At 47.3% G+C, this 21,527-nt stretch overlaps 1 pseudogene; it reads left to right on the forward strand.

The window, feature by feature from the left end:
* The first annotated feature begins 44 nt into the window (after window positions 1-44).
* Window positions 45-21,139, forward strand: LOC121476180 (annotated as a pseudogene).
* Window positions 21,140-21,527: the final 388 nt, after the last annotated feature.

Consider the following 21,527-nt stretch of genomic DNA (forward strand, 5'->3'; position numbering starts at 1 on the left):
ACAAGGGGAGCCACAAAGAGTGGGGGAGCTCAGAGGAGGGGGTGATGACGTCCAGCCAGGAGGAAGTGGGGGACGAGACAGGCGGCCAAGGCAAGGCTGTGAGGAAGGGCAAGGTGTGCGAAGGGGAGGAGTACTCGCCCCTTACAGTTCTCTATTGCCGGGTAGTGAGCCATGCCAAGACTACAAGGCTGACGAAGCAAGGAGTTCTTATTCCTCACAATTCTGTGGGTTGGCCGGGTGGTTCTTCTGGAGGCTGCCCTGGGCTCAGTGCAGCTGCATTCGGTGGGGGGCTGGGCCCGCTGGGGGCGCTGGCTGGGCCTCCCTTTGCAGGCGGGCACGCCCCACCGCGCCCCTACTGACGTGTCTTGGGCATTCAGGGGTGGCTGGGTTTTGTGAGAATGAGAGCAAGCCTGCCCGATCTCTTAAATCCTGGACTGAGCAACTTGCACAGCGTCATTTCGTCTCATTCTGTTGGTCAAAGCAACTCATGAGCCTCCCCTTCCCGCACCCAGTTTCAGGGGTGAGGAATAGACTCTGCCTCCGAAGAGCATCCATGCCACAGTACAAAGGGCTGGGGGTACATGAAGAGATTCTGTGGCCATCATTGCAAACAATCTACAAAACAGCTGTAAATGAAAGTGTGCAGTGGGACTCCCAGGTGTAGTGGAATTCCCTGTGTGACCATGGTTATCCCCAGGGCACCAGCTCCTTCTCTGGTGCGGCCCTGTCCCCACCTCGCTCTCTCCAATCCATCCTCAGTGACCAATCAGGGTGTAGGGGCCATTGCTGGTCAGAGGACACAGGCAGCGTGGTGACCTTGCAGGGAAGGAGTCAAGAATGGGCCTTCCGGAACGCCCCCCTCTCCCCACTCTGTCCTTTGCCGAGGCTCCCCACTGCCTGAGCCCAGTTGCAAGCTGGAGGGCCCAGGAGCCTGTGGCTGCAGTCCACACAGGTAGGCCTCCGGGAAAGAGCAGGGGGAGATGGGCACAGTGCATCTGCAGAAGTCAGAGGAAGTCAGATGTTCACCTTCAAGTCCAGGTTTTGTAGCCTGCCTTTCACCACTCTTCCATCATCTGGCCCAGTTTTCTTCATCCTCATTTGTCTTCCTCCCTTAGCCATGGGCTCCCATCATACCAAACCATTCGCAGTTCCTTGTATCAGATTTGCTCTTTCTTCCCTCGAGGTTTTGCCCATGCTGTTCTCTCGGCCAGGAATGGCATCTTCCCCTCCACCTACCTCCCTCTTTGTCTGGGAGATTCCTACTCATCCTTCAATACTGGTTTCCTCTATTCAAGAAAGTCTTCCTTAATGCCCCTCCTTGAGGAAGGGGCTCCACGGGGTGCCCCAGACTTCCCTTCACTCTGCCACAGCACTCAGCACCTGGGTGACTGCTGGGTGATCACAGTCCCATGCATGATATTCCTGCCTTCAGTGATCTGCCTCCTGCCTACCCACATAGAGCACTTGCCTCCATTCTCTAAACAAAACCCAGCTCCCTATAATGGTCTCCAAGGTCTCAGGATAATACCCAAAGTCCTCCTCAGCCTCCAGAGCCTTTCTTATCCTCCCCTAGACCTGACCAGCCTCATTTGTTGGATCTCCTCCCCTGCACCTCATCACCCTGGCACCCCTCATTGCTTGCAGAGTGCACCTTGCTGTTGCACCTGCTGTGTCCTGGGGCATGCTGTTCCCTTTCCTTGAAACGTGCTTCCTCCAAGACCTGGTTGCAGTCACTCATCCTCAAAGGGTGCCTCATTTGTTGGCGATTAACACACCCCACCTGCCCTCATACCCTGCCTCCCGCCCCACTGCCCTGAACCAGAGTTAGTTACCCCTTTTGGGGGCTAGTTTCAGGGGTGAAAGGGCCACGGTCATCAATACGTGAGTGGACTTCTCTGTCTCCCAGTAGACTGGGAAAGCCCTTAGGGCCAAGACCATAACCTTGTCACCCTCAGCCCCACCCCAGTAGCCAGTGCAAGACCTAGGGCACCTCAGTAACATACATACAGGAATCATCACACAGTGCTTCCTCTTGGGCCAGCATGCTGGGCCTGGGGCAGGAATGAGGCCTAGAAGACCCAGGCCTTGCCTTTGGAGGTGATTAAATCAGTTCTTTTTGCTATGTAACAGACACTCTAAACCTAGCTGCTTTAAGCCACAAACATCTATTGTCTCACAGTTGTTGAGGTCAAGGATCTGGGAGTGGCTTCCCCTGCAGAGCGGGAGGGTGAGTGGGGAGGGGGTGCGGGGGGAGGGGATGGTCGGTGGTTCTGACTCAGATGTCTCCCGAGGCTGCAGTCCCAGAAGACAAGTCAGGCTAGAGGATCCACTCCCAAGCTCACCTATGTGGCTGTTGGCAGGTGGCTCTGTCCCCCTCTGTGAAGGCCTCTCCATACAGCTGCCAATGACATGGCTTCTCCCAGAGCAAGGAGAGAGAAGGCCACACTACCTTTTTTTAAAAAAGATTTATTTATTTGTTTGTTTGTTTATTTATTTATTTATGATAGACAGAGAGAGAGAGAGAGAGAGAGGCAGAGACATAGGCAGAGGGAGAAGCAGGCTCCATGCCAGGAGCCCGACGTGGGACTTGATCCCGGGACTCCAGGATCGTGCCCTGGGCCAAAGTCAGGTGCCAAACCGCTGAGCCACCCAGGGATCCCCCACACTACCTTTTATGACCTAGCTTTAGCATCACACACCATCAATTCTTCCTTGTTGTATTGGTGACACATGAGTTACTAAGTCCTGCTCACACTCCGGACAAGGATGTGACTCTCAGGAGGTAAGGTCACTGGGGGCCAGCTTGGACGCCAGCTACCTTAGTGACCGCAGATGAGCCCTCAGAGACTAGACGGGGCCATACCATGCTGTGTACTGCTGCACAAGGTAGCTTTCCTGACCGGCCATATAGAGGGTCTCCAAATGGTGGGGGCACAGTTTAAGCACAGATTAGGGGATTGCTGGCCATGAGCTCCCCCCGTGCCCGGCTACCAGCCATGACCTCCACTGGCTATGACCTGCACCACCCTGCCTCTGGCCTGGCTGAGATGGAGTAGGAGGTGATCATGAGATTTGAGGGTCAGGATGGGTGAGGGGAGTGGCAAGAGACTCCGGGGGACCAGAGGACAGAGAATTCTTCCCTTTTCATCATGACCCTGGAGGCCTCACGTGAAGACCTCCGCAGCACAAGAAAGGAGGCCAGGGTCTGATTTCGGAGGAGGGCTGCAGATGGAACAACTACCCTGGACTTTGAGCAAAACATGTCCTTCCCCCAGGAGATTGCAGGTGTTTGTATAGTGGTTGGCCTCCCCAGCTAATGCGGTGTGCCAGACGTGCACATAGAAGAGGTCAGTTATTAACTTAGCACCTCCTGACTGACACCTCCACAGGGCCCCCAGAGCCTGCCGCAGGGGCCCCCACATTGTGTGGGGAGACAGTCCCCCACCCCAGCACACACATGGATAGCTTCAGATAGCCAGAGGACGACAGGATCTGTCAGACGTGGTAGACAGGGTCAGAGGCCCTCAAGTGTTGGGTGAGCTGGAGTCTTTTAGAAATCATGCTGCCCTTTGGCCTGGGGAGAAGTTCTGAGATGTCATTACTGGCAGGGAACAAAGGGCCCACAGGGACCCAGTCTGTTTGACACTGCTTTATGACAGGTGGGACAGGGGTCAGCAGGCACAGCACTACCAGCAGCCACGTGGCATGTGCCAAGCGTTGGTCGCACAAGGAGCTGACTGTGCTTGGCAAGGGTTCAGGAGGAGGCTAAAGCAGGGAAGATGGAAGCTGCTGAGTGAGCAGAGGCAGGGAGGGTAGATGGGCAGGGCACACGCTGGCGATGGCCACTTTCGTGATTCAGCGGGCAAGAGTGATGTTTAGGGACCTGGAGGCTAGAAGTCTAGGCCTTTGTTCAGCAAACTTTGATTGAGATGAGTGGTGAACAAGGCAGCCAGAGTCCCTGACTTTGCCTTGCCTACCATCTGGGGGAACTCAACTGTCCAGTCAGAGTCAGGAATTGAACTTCGGGGAGGAGCCCCGAAAGTTCCTTGAGCTAGAGTAGGGGCAGAGGCAGGACCAGGGGGGCAGTGGATGCCTTGGGCTGAACTGGGCATGTCTTCATGACCCCAAGGAAGGGCAGAGCCAGCACCGAGCCACTTAGTGAGAACCTAGTACACGCTGGGCTCTGGGTGGGACGCTTTACATGCGTTAACTCAGTGACACTGGCAGTGACCCCCACTCTTTGTAATAAATGAGGTTCATGTGTCAGAGGGGGTAAGGACTTTCTGGAATCCTGGTCTCCATACAAAGGCTGCCTGCCCAGACAGCTATTTTGTGTGGCTCCCTGTCTGTCAAGTTCTAGCCTCAAACTGGGCAGATGACACAATGGAAGTGGCAGGGCCTGAAGACAGGTGAGGCCTACAGCACCCCACCCACCTGCTAGGCCGCAACAACACACGCCTGCCTGTGCTACCCGCCCCCTTGGGGCTTGTTTCCTCCCCTGCAAATGCTTCATCCATAAGTGAATATTCAGTAAATGCTGGCTCTTCCTCGCCCCTCCCCTTTGGAACGGCCGGGAAATGGGTTTTGAAAGACCTGGGAGAGTTTGTGGATCACAAACGAGCTTTGGGTTTTTCTTAGACTCTCACTCCCCATCATTCCTTGCCAGAAAACCTTTAACCAGTTCAAGTGGTGCTCTGTACACTGTTACACGTTTAGACAGGGAGTGGATGGAAGTAGATGGGTAGGCCGACTCTTCCTAGTAGCACTCCCACCCCCTCCATCACCCCCACCACCCCCATCACCCCGGACTCCATCCCAGGACCCCAGGATCAGGCAGACAGGCAGACGCTCAACCACTGACTCACCCAGGCATCCCACCTAGTAACCTCTTTTAAAGGGGCCCTGAAAAGAACAAAAACCAGCAATAAACCCTGGTCCTATCTTAAGCTTTTGGAGTCACGATTTAAACTCAGATAGGATGTCAAAGCCAATGCTCTTTGCCTTATGCCTGAGACCTCCTGACTACCAGCTTGGGAAACAAAGGAAAAAATCGAAAAGTTGTATTGAAGTTGTGAAATTTAAAGTAACCCTATTCAAAATGACATACTACTTTGGAAAAATTTTAGCAATTTAAGTTAAATACAAGCTAACTATACAGCACAACAATCACGCTCCTGGCTATTTACCCAATTGATTTGAAAAAAAAATCTACACAGAACCCGGCACATCAATGTTTACAGAAGCTTCATTCATAATCAGCAAAAGGTGGAAGCAACCAAGATATCCTTCAGTAGGTGAATGGATAATCACACTTCAATATAGTGGGAGCTATTCTGAAGTAAAGAGGAAAAAGCTATTAATTTACACAACAGGGGCTCCTGGGAGGCTCAGAGGTTGAGCGGCTGCCTTTGGCTCAGGGCATGATCCCGGGGTCCTGGGATTGAGTCCCACATTAGGCTTCCTGCGGGGAGCCTGCTTCTCTCTCTGCTTATGTCTCTGCCTCTGTGTGTGTGTGTCTCATGAATAAATAAATAAAACTTTTTAAAAATTCATACAACCACATGGATGATTCTTAGACGCATTTTGTTAAGTGAACAAAGCCAGAGTAAAGGGCTATTTGATTCCATTGATATGACTTTCTGGAAAATGATGAAATATAGAAATGGAAAGCACATCAGCAGTTGCCAGGGATTTGGAAAGGGTGAGCCTTTGACTAAGAGAAGCACAGGGAATTGTTTAGAGTGGTGGAATGCTTCTGTATGGTATTGGACTGGTATATAATGGCACTCTGCATTTGTTGAGACCTGCATTGAGTGAACCTTCATGTACAGAAATTAAATTTTTAAAAAGCCAACAAAAGTCTGGGGATTCCAAGATGGAAGGTGGGCTTGTAACAGAAGAATCTTAAGACTGTGCTAGAAATGCATGAGAAAACTCCCCTGAAGGGAGGCAGTCAGAGAGAAAGAACTGCACTAAGGAACTTTGGAAAATAGTGTTTTGCTGAGAAATTGTAAGACTAATGTTAAAATAAATTGTATGTAAATATCACGCTTTGGCTAAATTTGAATTTCTCACGGGGATGTAGGTTAATAATTTGGAAATGGCTGTATTGTATACTGACAGCGTACAAATAGGTAAGTGGATGGTGGGAGCCAGGTTTCTCACTATCCATGGGGTGAGGTGGGGAGGTTACAAAGCAAGGGAGGAAGGCTAGAATGATCCATGTGTAAGAGGTCACAGTGGGAGACATTAGTAGGAATTCGTGTTTGGTTTGATATAGATACAGACAGATAGATACAGAAACCATTGGGATCCCTGGGTGGCGCAGCGGTTTGGCGCCTGCCTTTGGCCCAGGGCGTGATCCTGGAGACTCGGGATCGAATCCCACGTCGGGCTCCCGGTGCATGGAGCCTGCTCTTCCCTCTGCCTGTGTCTCTGCCTCTCTCTCTCTCTCTCTCTGTGTGACTATCATAGATAAATAAAAAAAAAAAAATTAAAAAAAAAAGAAAAAAAAAGATACAGAAACCATTGTAAACATGTATGTATGTACGTGTATTTCCTAGCTCTGTCTTCCGAAAGAGCCTTGAAGATCACCCCGGTAGCGTTCTTGGTGGGAGAAAACACAAGATGAGTCTGAAGCATCTTGTAGTGCCAGAAAGTAAAGATGAACTCAAAAAATAAAATGGAGCATCTCAAAGGAACGCAGGGGCTAAGCTGAAAAAGCTCCCAAGGGCCATGACTGGAACAATTTGAGCAACAAATCAAAGAATGGTATTTGGATTATAATCTGAAGTATAAAATACACCCCATGAGCACATACTGATATAAATTAATGATGGAATAATAATAAATAAATGGGAAAGAAGAGCAGGATTTCTCTCATAGAAGAATCCCAAATAATGAATGTATAGGCTGCCCTCCAAGAGGTGGAGCATAACCCTTCCCACTTGAACTCGGTACACCTAGCGGCTTACTTCCAACAGGAGAGTGTGGGAGGAGTTGGGGGCAGGAGAGGGAAGGTGAGTAACTCTACCATGGAAACATCATCTCAGCCAGGTCAGAGGCAACATCAGTGATAAGTCACATTGACAGTATGTGCCTTTGATACGATGTGATGAGAATGGCACCTCACTTCTGTGGTCTTCCTCCCCAAACTCCAGAGCCCCAATCTGACTAGGAGAAAAACATCAAATATATCCAAATGGAGCAACCCTCTATAAGATTCCTGGCCAGTACTCCTCCAAAGTGAGAGTTACCAAAAAAAAAAAAAAAAAAAAGAAAGAAAAATTTGAGAAATAGCCGGAAGCTAAGAACACATGACAACTACATGTATTGTGGTATCTTGGAAGGGACCCCAGAACAGATAAAGATCATTAGGAAAAACCAGTGAAATATAAAGAAAGTTGTGGATTTTAACTAATAGTAACGTTGGCTCTTTAGTTGTGACAAATGTACCACAGTATGTAAGATGCTAACAGCAGAGCAATCTGGGGGAGGAGTATATAAGAACTTTTGTTACCATCTTTGCAACTATTCTGTAAATTTAAAATTATTCTAAGATTGAAAGTTTATTTAAATTAAGAAAAATTGCTGTGGAATGCTGTATTCATTTTCTGAGGCTGCTGCAACAAATCGCCACAAACTTGGTCACTTGAGAAAACAGAAATATACTCTCTAACACATCTGGAAGCCAGACACCTGAAATCAGTTGCACTGGTGTCAGATTGATCAATTGATGGATTAATTGATTTTTTAAAGATTTTATTTATTTAATTCATGAGAGACACAGAGAGAGGCAGAGACATAGGCAGAGAGAGAAGCAGGCTCCCTGTGGGGAGCCCGATGCAGGACTCCATCCCAGGACCCCAGGATCATGACCTGAGCCAAAGGCAGACGCTCAACCACTGAGCCACCCATGCGTCCCTGATGTCAGTTTTATTTTTTTTTTTAATCTTTTTGTTTTTAATTTTTATTTATTTATGATAGTCACAGAGAGAGAGAGAGAGAGAGAGGCAGAGACACAGGCAGAGGGAGAAGCAGGCTCCATGCACCGGGAGCCCGACGTGGGATTCGATCCCGGGTCTCCAGGATCGCGCCCTGGGCAAAAGGCAGGCGCCAAACCGCTGCGCCACCCAGGGATCCCCCTGATGTCAGTTTTAGAAGGGGTTCACAGCGTTGTGCTCCTTCCAGAGACTCTAGGGGAGGATCTGTTTCCTTAACTTTTCCAGCTTCTAGGACTGTATAAATTCCTTGGTTCCTGGGCTCTTCCTCCATCTCCAAAGCCAGTACAGTAGCATCTTCCAGTCTTCCTTTTTTCATTGTCATATCACCCTCTGTTTCTGTATCTAGCAGAGTCTCTCTGCCTTTTTCTTATAATGAAACATGTGATCATATTTAGGGCCCACCCAGATAATCTAGGATAATCTTCTCATCTCAGGAGCCATAATTTAATCATACCTGCAAAAACCCTTTTTTCTTATGTAAGGTAATATACACAGGTTCTAGGGACTAGGGCCAGGATCTCTTTCCTGGAGCCATGTTTTAGCCTATTAGAGATGCCAAGCAAATTATGTATTCTGTCCAAGTCTCAGGTTCCTCATCCAGAAGTGATGGATGCAAATATATGTAAATGAGGAGGCTTGAACTGCCACTAGACTGTTACCAGCAGAAGTCAGAAGCCTGAAGAGCATCCTGTCCTGGGCAGAGGAGTCCTGACACTCTTCCTCCCCCATGTGCTCCACCCCCCCTAGTGCTGTCCAAGGGCCAGGACATGGTGGTATAGGGAACAGAAACCCAGCTGGGAATCCTAGGACTTGGGTCCAAATCTCAACTGCCAGCACCTTGCAGTGTGACCTCAAACAAGTCACTTTCCATATCTAGGACATAGTGCAACTCCATGAAACACGTGGACATTAGTCCTGCCCTGGGAGAGGGCTAGAGAGGGAGTCAGGTCCCTCCTGCCCTGAGATGTTATAACTACAGATGTTCATAGTGCCTCTTGGCTGAAGGATCTTGGTCCCTCTTAGTAACAAGGGTACCTTTTAACTGGAGCCCTCTGGAAGTAGCGGCCCCTCTTGCAGGAGTGGCAAGTAATGGTGGAAGTTCAGACTCTATGATTTGATGGGGTGAGGAGGGGACAGAGGAGCCTCCTTCGTTTCACACTTGCTTCTACCCGGGCCGCATTAGTCTAGACCAGTGGTTAGCAAACTACTCCCTTGTGTTTAAATGATCCATGAGCTAAGAGGGATTTTTCCAGAGGAACATTTGCAATCAGTTTGGTGGTAGAAAACACTAACTTTGAGCCCCAGTTAAGTGAAATGTCATCCTCCAAGAAATTCCCTTCTTCTCGTTAGACCTGTATTACCAAAAAAATGTGCTCTTTTATTTACTTTGAATTTTGTCAATTAAAATTTTATGAAAATTTTTTTCCTCTCTTTGTTTCATACTTAATTTCCTTGATTTGCCTTTGGGCCTGCAAAGCTCCTACCAGCCCCCACTTAATCAGTTGCCCTATGTTCCATCTCAAATCTGTCTTAAGCCATCCCCAGATCCACCTTGCACTTTGGAGGGCAAACGATCTTCCCAGTGCAGATCTGCAACGATCATTGTCCCTTGTTAAGATTTCCCAATGGTTTCTCCATGCCCTCTGGATGCCTCCTTCGGCTGGCTTATAGCAGGCCTGCCTGCCTTCTGACCTTTCCATACCCTCCTCCAGACTTGCTGAACTTCTCCCAGTTCCCTAGGGCACCTGGCTTCTCCTCGTGCCAGCATTTTGCACAAGCTCTTCCCTCTGTCTAAAATGCCTTTTGCCCTACTCCCTTCCACCCAAATCCAATTCCTCTTGTTCTTTTAAGAGTGGTTTTAGACATCATCTCCTTCCAAAAGCCTCCCCAATCCCATACACACCCCCACCCTCAAGCTATTAGGTGTGTCTTCCAGGCTTCCTCAGTGCCCCATTTCCTTCCAGCCCAGTACTGGTCACACTTTTTAAATGCCTGTGACCTCCACCAGACTGGGAGTGCCTCAGAGCCGGGGTCAGTCTGATTCTGCACCATGGTCTTGCCTTTCTTTACTTTTTTCTTCTTTTTAAAAAGATTTTATTTATTTATTCATTAGAGACACAGAGAGAAAGGCAGAGACATAGGCAGAAGGAGAAGCAGGCTCCCTGCAGGGAGCCTGATTCAGGACTGGATCCCAGGACCCCGAGGTCATGCCCTGAGCCGAAGGCAGATGCTCAACTGCTGAGCCACCCAGGTGCCCAATGGCCTTGCTTCTCAATGGCAATGCTCCTACTGCTTCCTGCCATTCAAGGAGGAAGTGGGTACATGTCAGGTGCCCCAGTTGATTTTCTTCCCTGGACTGCAGATCACCTGTACTACAGGGGCAGGAGGCCTCTGGCCCACTAATGGACAAAGGCCTGGGTCAAAGGTAGGAGTGGAACCAGGAGGGAGGCAGGGGAGGCAGCAGCTAAGCTTCCAGACATTTTTATCAGTCCTCTACAAGTAACCCAGACAGACACAGGCCTGGGGTCTGGGACTGGTGTGATCCGGGCCATTGTAGACAAAGATCAGTCTTCAGTGGCTAGCTGCAACTGGCCTAGCTCTGGGCCCCACCCATCCCCCTATTTTACCTTCCTCTGAAAGCCGGGAATAGAAAGAACCTGGCTGGCCATGCTTCCAGTGCAAGCTCAGGAATATGTGTGCACAAGTGAGTGTGAATGTCTGTGGTATGTCTCTGCAAGAGTGTCCATGTATGTGCATGGGTTTGTGTGGAAGTATGTACAGAGCTGTTCATGAGCCTATATGTGTGTGTCTGTGTGCATCAGGGCATTTGCTTCTGTGCACATCTACACAAGTGTGTTCTTCTGTCCCAAGTGTCTGAGTGTGTAGGATTGTGCAAATGGGTAAAGGCAGGAGTTGAGAGGGTAGAGGGGTGTCAGGCCCCCTTAGCCCTGTCAGCCCGGGACATCTGGTTCCCTGAGGCTCCCCTGTACCCTCCATCTTCATGCCAAAATTCCCATTTACGCAACAGGCTTCAGGCTCTGTCTCTCAGCGCCCTCACCTCATTTCTCATCCATCTGATGCTGTTAGGAAAGACTCAGAATCTGAAATGTTGGAATGAATCCTGAAGGTGGTATCTGGGACCACTGTCAGCATTCCACCAGCATCCCTTTGATCATTGCCGTGGGCCCTATTCCATGTTTCCATCAACTTCTCCTTCTGACCACCTGCCCTACAATTCTCTTGGACTCGCCTGGGACTGTTTTTCCCCATGTGCAGAGTATGGGAAACACCTGGGAGTTCATACCTCCTCTACTGCCCTTGGCCCAGACCAGTAAAGTCCAGCTGCTTCATTTAGGCTAGAGCACACTCAGGGGTATTTTCATGGGCTCCAGCCAGCTCTGCTCCCAGTTTGGAATCATACCCTGGTTAGCTTCTTAGCCAGCCCCACAGGGGCTCGTCTTCTTCTTCTTTTTTTTAAAGACACATTTATTCAGTGTCATGATCAGACTATTACAATTAGCAATCAACAGCATGGGTGCAAAAAAAAAAAAACTACATTAAAACCCTTTGTTGGAATGCTTTACACTTTCCACAGAACAGAAACTAAAATAACCTGTTATACAATTAGTCACAAATACAGTCCTTGAGTTTTTTGCCCATACACATGAGTATTGTCTAAAACATGTCTTCTTTGTAGCAGCTAGGCCCTGCCACCACTGTGCTTGGCTGAGTTCACAAATCTGTTGTAACTTGTAGCTTCCCTGTCACTTCCCTGGCTCTCCTCTCCTGCTAAGCTTTGTTTCCTGGCAGTAATTAAAACCTTCTGCTGCTGCCACAGCTGCTGCTGCTGCTGCTGGAACCACCATAGTCACCTTGGTTTCATGGTTTGGCAAAGTATTGGCCTCCACCACCATGGGGCCAGAGCGTCTGCCTCCAAAATTTCCTCCATTCATGGGTCCAAAATTTGAGGATTGATTGTTGTAATTGCCAAAATCATTATAGCTTCCGCCACCTCCAAAGTTGCTTCTATCATTACTAGATCCATTATAGCCATCCCCAATGCCACCGTAGGCACCTTGACCACTGAAGTTCCCTCCACGACCAAAGTTGTCATTCCCACCAAAACCACCTCCACGACCACCACCAAAGTTTCCAGAACCACCTCGGCCTCTTTGGCTGGATGAAGCACTAGCCATCTCTTGCTTTGATAGGGTTTCCTTACTTCACAGTTGTGGCCATTCACAGTATGGTATTTTTTTTGTAATTTTTATTTATTTACTCATGAGAGACAGAGAGAGAGGTAGAGACACAGGAGGAGGGAGAAGCAGGCTCCATGCGGGGAGCCCGATGTGGGACTCGATCCCGGGACTCCAGGATCACGCCCTGAGCCTAAGGCAGGCGCTAAACCGCTGAGCCACCCAGAGATCCCAACAGTTGGTATTTTTGAATGACAGTTTTGTCTACAGAGTCATGGTCGTCAAAGGTCACAAAAGCAAAACCTCTCTTTTTGCCACTGCCTCGGTCAGTCATGATCTCAATCACTTCAATTTTCCCATACTGTTCAAAATAATCTCTTAGATGATGTTCTTCAGTGTCTTCTTTAATGCCACCAATAAAAATCTTTTTCAAAAAAAATAAAAAAATCTTTTTCACAGTTAAGTGGGCACCAAGTCTTTGAGAATCTTCTCGGGAGACAGCCCTCTTTGGTTCCACGACTCTTCCATCTACCTTGTGTGGCCTTGGATTCATGGCGGCGTCCACCTCCTCCACGGTGGCTACGTGAGGAACCCAAAGCCTCTGGAGCGCTTGGTGTTGGGGTCTCTCATTACCACACCGTCCGTAAGCGTCCCCCATTGCTCAAAATGGCTCCTCAGACTCTCATCGGTTGTTTCGAAGCTCAAACCTCCGTTGAAGAGCTTCCGCAGCTGCTCAGGCTCTTTGGGAGACTCTTAGACCTGATGGCGGTGGGAGGGGAGACTTTAAGGATGCTTACTCGGGGTGTCCAGGGGCAGAAAGGAGTAATCTAACCAGTGAATCTAGGGGCTCATCTTCCCAAGCTCTGCTTCTAAGGAACCTGATCTAAAACAGGAAGAATAGCTTAGAAACCACTTAGCCCAGCTCTCTCCCCGACCCTGCTGGACAAAGGGTGTTGAGATGCATGCAGAGAGGGGACACGCAGAGAGGGGATGGGTGTCTCCAGCTGCTGCCCCTTCCGCATGCTCCTGCCCTTCATCTCCACAGCCAGCCTGTGCTGCCACCACACTCCCCGCCTCCCCTGCAAGCCCCAGGCCCTCTCTGCAACACCACCAACAGCCCTGGCTTAGGGAGGTTTCTTTGGCCTGCCTGGGTAACCCATTCCTGAGAGTGTCCCTTTAAACTATGATCTCTTCTTGGAAAATAAAGTACCCAGAGTCAGAAAGCAGGAAAAAAAGAAATCTTCCAAGGTGGGAAACCAGCCAGGCAGAAATTGCTCTGCCAAACCTCTCACCACACTGCCTTCAAGAGTGCACAATGAGGCAGGACGCCTCCATGGTCCAGTGGTTGAGCATCTGCCTTCAGCTCAGGTAGCGATCCCCAGGGTCCTGGAATTAAGTCCCGTTCCGGGCTCCCTGCATGGAGCCCACTTCTCCCTCTGCCTATGTCTCTGCCTCTCTGTGTGTGTCTCTCATGAATAAATAAATAGAATCTTAAAAAAAAAAAAAGAATGCATGAGGAGGCAGATGGGGTTCCAATGGACAAAATCTAGACCTACTCATTCTCAGATTAGGCCTCAATTGGTAGAAAGGTACCATTCTGGGTATTAGAAGACATGGATCCCAATGGCAACTCTGCCAATGCTTGGCTGAATAACTTTAAGGGGGTCACCTGACTTTAAGGGACCCCATCACCCCATGAAGGCCAGCGATGGATCATGATGAATCATGGCATTCAGAGCACAGGATTCAAGCCTCAAACCTGCTTCTTATGCTCATGGCACTCTGAATGGACCAGCTGCTCACTGCGTCTGTGCCTCAGTTTCTTCATTTATCACTGGAGAGGACTGCAAGACTGGCCTCATGGTTTGTTGTGAGGATTAAATAGGTTCACACACGGGGAGTACTTGGTGGGTCCCCAGCACACAGCAAGCTTTGGGTAGCTGAGGGCTATTCATGCTCGTGTTGCATACCAGCCCAGGATTGGAGAACTGGCTGGGCCCTGTGGCCTCATTGACTTGAGACAACTCCCACCCTTTGTAAAAGCCAGAGGACTAGGCACAAAGGAGACACCAGCTGGAAAGGGGAGAGTTTAAAGGGCCTCCTTCAAACAAACAAACAAACAAACAAACAACTAAATAAATGGCCTCCCTCTTTCCTGTCCCACCTGCCCCACCTCTAATGCCTCCCCTGGCTTCAGAAAGAAGACACAGTGTCCCCAGGTGCTCTGGGCCAGGGCTGGGTGCCCAGTGGGTCCTCACAATAGGTGGATGAATGCAGGATAAGGATGGGTGTGTGTGTGTGTATGCCAGGGTGTGCTGAAGGCCATAGCCAAACTGTATTTCCTTTCCATTTGATGAAATGGATAGAAATAATTCAAGCTTAATTTTGTTTTATTTCTTCAGGCTAGAAAATGTATTTTTGTCAACTTTCTTTTCAGATGATGGTAAAATGTAAGTAACATAAAATGTGCCATCTTAACCCTTTCTTTTCTTTCTTTCTTTTTATTCTTTTTTTTTTTTTTTAACTTAAAACACAGAGGGCACCTGGGTGGCTCAGAGGTTGAGCAGATATCTGCCTTTGGCTCGGGTCATGATCCTGGGGTCTTGGGATCGAGTCCTGCATCAGGCTCCCTACAGGGAGCCTGCTTCTCCTTCTGCCTATGTCTCTGCCTTTCTCTGTCTCTAATAAATAAAACCTTTTTTAAAAAAAACCCCACAGACATTTATTCTCTCACAGTTTTGGCAACCAGAAGTCCAAAGTCAGGTTGTCAACCCTGTTGGTTCCTCCTGGAGGCTCTGAGGGAGCCATCTTCACTATTTGAAAGAGTATGGTTCAGTGGCATTAAATGTGTTCACATTGTCTGATCACCAACATCCATCCCCAGAACTCTTTCATCTTCTAAAACAGAAATTCTATATCAACTAAACAATAACTTCCCATTCTCTCCCTGACCCCTTGTCTTTGTTTGTTTGAATCTGTGCAAGACTTGGGTTTGCTGGTATGATCCCTTTAACAAATATTTATTAGTGTTCCCCACACTGGGCTGGGCCTGAAATGTGGTAGGGACTCCAGGCTCATTACCAGCCCTGGAGGGTTAGGATTGCATAAGCCTGAACAAAAATGGGAGAGAATTTACTCAAGTCTTCATTCAACAGGACTCTTGTGACTTCTCAGGCCCAACAGACCAGGAAGCTGCAAAGGGGGACACCCAAACCCTACCCTGGAGATGCTGTTGTCTGGCACAGGGGACAAGATGCAGGTCCAACTACCAGCCTTCCAGATTTCCCTCCTCAGGCCTCTCTGCTCTGATGAGTCCTACCAGCCCTCCCAAGGAGAGAAGGACAACCTGCTAGGAAAATGCAGGGGAGCAGGCACCCAATGTCTGCAGCTCATGGAAAAGCACCAAGTCTGGACCCGGGGTTCCAGCCCAGTTCTATCTTGTTTTTCATGGGCGCCCTTGACCTAATCCCTCTTTGGATCTCACTCTGCTGTCAAACTGAAATCAGCAATCCCTGACACACACATCCCAAGAAGCCATTGTCAACAGCTAAACGAGAACATGCATATGAGTGAATTTTGATTACTAAAGTGCTCTATGAACACGAGGGCTCTGATTACCTGTCTTCTGAGATTTGTAATTTAGACAAATAGGCATCATGATGTCTGTGGGCTGACAGCTCCAAAGCTCTCCCTTGATTCCCTCCCTCCCTTGCTCCCTGACACAGATTCAACCAGTCGCAGCCTGCTGGTTCAAACTGCACTCTACAGAAGGACACTATTGTCCAGAGTTGGCCAGGGTCTGAGCAAAGGTCACACAGCAAATGGAGGCCAGCCTTCCTCTTCCCAGGGTAGTCGTTTTTATTACCTGGCCTACCTGGCAGATCCTTTTCAGAAAATAAATGAATAAATACTTCACAGTAGAAGGAACCTTGGAGATCATCAAGAGTAACAGTAATATTAATAGTGATGTTCTTTTTAGTAGTATGATCCTACTACTGCTACTACTATTACTATTACTTGTATTATTAATGACGATAGCACCTAATGCTATATAGCAGGCATCATAGAGAGAGGTGGATGTAATTATTGTCCACATTGGACAGATAAGGTAACTGAGGCAGAGAGAGGTTGAGTAGCTCACCGTGGGATCACTCTGCTGTACCAAGTGGGGCTGGGATTAAATTCCAGGTAGTCTGGTGTGCAGCCTCCACCGTTACCCCTCTTCCATGGGACTGCATTGTACAGCTGGGAAGTCTGAGGGGATTTGTTCAAGGCCACACCTGAGGGGTACTTGACCCTCAAGCCTTGACCTGCAGTCCCTGTGGACAGCAAGAATGAGTCCTCATGAAGCACTGTTCGGCTTCTGCTCGAGTTCATGCTTTGGAGTTCATAGAACAAGTCCTCCAAGACAGCACACACTAATGCTGTCACCTCTGGCAGGACACAGAAGAAAGGTGGCTGGCTTCTACGTAAGTAGGTAAGAAGAAATCAGATAACTCATAATGAATCTTAAAGATCTAGTGTTGCCCAGCACGTCAGCTGGAAATAACTGAGAGCCTCTAGTAAAAGTCAAACTGACTTGCAGTTCTCCTCCACATGCCTCCTCCAAACACCTGCAAGAAAGACTGGGTGAGATGCTAGAGAGAACTGCCTTCTGTGGCTCTGGGCAGTTCAAACACCTCAGTCTCGTGTTCTGACTCCCTTCTGACGAAGCAAAAGCCTAAGTCTCTAGGGAAGGGAAAGATATCATTTTGTTCCTAGGGTCTGGGTAAAAATACAGGCCTCTGGAAGAAGAGTAGAAGCAAAATTCATCTGACTTGCAGGAGGGGTAGGAAAAACCTTCTGGCTGCCCCTAGGACACAGGTCAAGATCCGCTGGTGTTATAGAAAAGATAGAAAAACTCCACTCCCCTGGGAGACAGACAAGAAATGTCTCTAGCCTAGGAACCTGCCATGATACCAAGCAGAGGTGGGCTACCATTGGTTTTTCCCTTACAAGACCAACCGCAGATGTAAGACAACAGATAGTTGCCGTGGGGAAGAGGCTCAAGAATGCTGAGATAATCCTTCCTCGAGACCAAGGTGTACACGGGCCTGCTCAAGACCCAGCTGAGCTCACATAATAGAGATCTCACTGAACCTGCAGTGACCTTAGCACAGTGTAACAAGCCAACAGCAGTGTGCTGCTCAGACAAGAGCATGGAGAGAGTTGCTCTCCATGGCACAGGAGCACAACTATGGAAAACCAAGAGGGGAACAAGAACACTAGTTAAGTATTCACCCAAATTTTAAAATTTGTGCTTTCAAAAGATCACTACACTGCTTTGAAAATTGTGCTTTGAAAGATCACTACCAAGAAACTGAATAGTCAACCCTCAGAACGGGAGAAAATATTGGCAAAGCACATATCTGATAAGGGACTGGTATCCATAATATATAATATTCATAAATAACTCTTACAGCTCAATAAGAAGACAACCCAACTAAAGGAGCAAGGGCAAAGGATGTGAACGGACATTTCTCTAGAGGAGAACAGAAGTGGCCAACAAGCATGTGAAAAGATGCTCAATATCCCTAGTCATTAGGGAAATGCAAATCAAAACCACAGGAGGGACCACTTCATACCCACTAAAAGGGCTAAAATCAAAAAGTCAGAAAAGAAGTGTTAGTGAAGATGTAGAGAGATTGGAGCCCTCAAATACCACTGGTGGGGATGTAAGATGGTGCAGGCACTCTGCAAAACAGTCTGGTGTTTCTTCAATAACTTAAACAGAGTTATCATTAGCAGTACTTTTCCTAGGTATAGATCAAGAGAAAAAAAAGTATGTTTACGCAAAAATTTGTACTTGACTGTTGATAGTGGTAGCAACATTATTCATAATAGCCAAAGGGTGGAAATAACCCTTACACTCACATCAACTAATGAGTGGATAGACAAAGTGTAGTATTCATACAGGTGAATATTATTTGAGCATAAAGAATACTGATACTGGCATGAGGATTATCTTAATCCATTCAGGTTGCTTTAACAAAACACCACAGACTGGCTAATTTATAAACAGTAAGTCTCTTTCTCATGGTTCCAGAGGCTGGAAGTCCAAGGTTAGGGTGCCAGGGTTGGTCGGGTTCCAGTGAGAGTCCACTCCCAGGTTGCAGACCAATGGCTTCTTGCTGTGTTCTCACGTGGTAGAAGGGACCAGCTCATTCTCTGGAGTCTCTTTTATAAAGACATCAATGAACAAGGGGTAATGGAAGGGGAAATGGGCGGGGGGTTGGGGTGACTGGGTGATGGGCACTGAGGGGGGCACTTGGCTGGATGAGCACTGGGTATTATGCTGTATGTTGAAAAATTGAACTCCAATTAAAAAATAAATAAATAAAGACATTAATCCCAATGAGGGTTCTACTCTCATAACTTAGCCTCTCCCAAACTCCACTTACTACCATCACCTTGGGCATTAGGGTTTTAATATAATAATTTGGGGGGAATGCAAACATTTAATCTTTAGCAAGGATGAACCTTTAAAACATGCTAAGTGAAAGAAGCCAAACACAAAGGACCCCATGTTATATGGGTCCATTTATATGAAATGTCCAAAATAGGCAAATATATAGAGATAGAAAAATAGAGAAGTGGTTGCTTAGAGTTGTGATGGATGGGGTTTGGGGATTGAGAGTTCAAGGGTAGAGGGTTTCTTTCTAAAAAAAATTAATTGTGGTAAAATACACATAAAAGTTACCATTGTAACCATTTTGTTTATTTATTGTCATTATTTTTTAGAGAGGGGGTGGCAGAGAGAAAAGAAGAGAATCTTAAGGAGGCTTAAGCAGGCTCCATGCCCAGCATGGAGGCTGACATGCTGGATCTCATGACACTGAGATCATGACCTGAGCCGAAATCAAGAGTTGGATGCTTAACCCATTGAGCCACCCAGGTGCCCCCTCACTGTAGCCATTTTAAAGTATACAGTGACATTAAGTATATTCACAGTATTGTGTAACCAACACCACTCTCTAGTTCCCACAACTTTTCTATACCCCAGACAGAAACTGAGCCTAGTCTCTCTTCCCTCCAGTTGCCCTGGCAACCACAGGGTTTTTATTTGTTTTTGTTTTTGAGGTGATAAAGAAGTTATGAACTTGACTGTAGTGGTACTGTACAACTCTGGGAATATCCTAAAGTCTACTGAAGTGTACACTTTAAATGGTGAATTGTGGAATGCCTGGGTGGCTCAGTGGTTGAATGTCTGCCTTTGGCTCAGGGCATGATCCTGGGATCCCGGTCCCACATCGGGCTTCCTGTGTGGAGCCTGCTTCTACCTCTTCTTATGTTTCTGCCTGTGTGTGTGTGTGTGTGTCTCATGAATAAACAAAATCTTTAAAAATAAATAAATAAATAAATAAATAAATAAATAAATAAATAAAGGATTGTATAGTATGTGAATTATATTTCTATAAAGCTGTTGAAAGAAGAAAAGAAAGAAAGAAAGAAAGAAAGAAAGAAAGAAAGAAAGAAAGAAAGAAAAGAAAGAGAGAAAAGAAAGAAGAGAGAAAAGAAAGGGAGGAAGAAAAGAAGGAAAAAGAAAAGAAAAGCAAGCTAGCAGAGAGGCTGACATCCCTTTAAGCACAAATTAACAGCAATCAATCATGGAAACATTTGAAACCTAATATGCCTTAGGGGCACCTGGCTGGCTCAGAGGAGAGTGCAACTCTTAATCTTGGAGTTATGAGTTCAGGCCCCATGTTTGGTGTAGAGACTACTTGAAAATAAAAACTTTAAAAAACACATATATATTTAAATTAAAAAAAAAAAGAAACTAGCGTGCCTTCCAAACAATGAAAATAACACTCAAGTTCAGCCCAGTTCCTGATGATTGACTCCAATATCACATTAACTATCTAAAAGAAAAAGAAGCATGCCCACTTCCAGACACACATTCTTTTTTTTTTTTTTTTTAAGATTTTATTTATTTATTCATGAGAAACACAGAGAGAGGCAGAGACATAAGCAGAGGGAGAAGCAGGCTCACTGGGGAGCCTGATGCAGAACTTGATCCCATGACCCTGGGATCACAACCTGAGCCCAAAGCAGATGCTCCACAACTGAGCCACCCAGGTGCCCCCAGACATAAATTCTATTTACCATACTTTCCTCTCCTTTTCTATACATGATGGTTGGCATTCCATTAAAAAAATAGAAGATATTTATTTTTAAAAACACGGAAAAAAAAATCCATTATCAAGAAATAAAACACAAAGCAGAACCAGACAGAAAGATGGTGGGAATTAGAAGATGTTGGAACTATACAACAGAGACTTTAAAATGACTGTGATTATTAAGTGAAGGATCGAGAGGAGGAAATAGCCTGTAGAAATGCATGGGAGATTTTAGAACAGAGACAAACACTATAAAAAGAGAAGAATCGCTCTTCAGGCGGCAGCCACGACGGGCCAGGAGGATCCAGTGCAGCAGAAGATTCACCAGGACTGGGCGAACCGGGAATACATTGAGATACCTCTTGTCGTTCAAGACTTGCAACACTAAACGAGAAATTGACAGCCCTCGAGCAGAGAATAGAGTACATTGAAGCACGGGTGACAAAAGGTGAGACCCTCACCTAGAACTATGCCATGCTGCTGCTGGGAAGTTGCTTTATGGAACACAGGCCGGCCCCAGCAGCCTCAGCTCCTTCCTCTCTTCTTAAAGAGCAACAGGGCTTATTCTTGTTTTTCTTTTTTCAAAAGTGTGGCCTTTGGGCTCTGCCATGTACATCGATGTGTGATGTGGCATGTGCGAAGAAGTCCAGGGGAACTCTTGGAACCAACATTAGGCATTTTACCTTTTAAGTAACGTTTTGTAGAACTGTTGATCAGTGTATTTGAAGCACTCAGAGCCAGTTGCCTGGGACTCTTTGTTAAGGTCCTCTCCATCTCTCTCACAGACTTTCCTTACAGCTCTCATTGCCTCTGCATTGATTCTATAAACAGTCTTTGTCTCCTTTCCACCTTTGGCGTGGGGGGGGGGGGAGGTGGGGGGGGTAGGGGTGGGAGGCAGTCCTGGCTGAGACACTTACACTGCCCCCCCCCACCCCCGCAAGTTGGCCACCAGAGAATGTCGCTAACCTACCAGTTTCTTGTCCTTTGGGGGAGGTCAAGGCCAGGCCACCACTTGGCTTGAAGGGTCATTTTCAGAATTTTCTTTCTGTCACTTGGGGTATCTTTGCCTCTCATATTTCCCTAATAAACTCCTCAACTTAAAAAAAAAAGAGAGAGAGAGAGAAGAATCAAGGGTGCCTGTGTGGCTCAGTCAATTGAGCATTGGACTTTTG

The sequence above is a fragment of the Vulpes lagopus genome, chromosome 15, assembly GCF_018345385.1.
Source record: "Vulpes lagopus strain Blue_001 chromosome 15, ASM1834538v1, whole genome shotgun sequence".
In the NCBI taxonomy this organism is placed as follows: Eukaryota; Metazoa; Chordata; class Mammalia; order Carnivora; family Canidae; genus Vulpes; species Vulpes lagopus.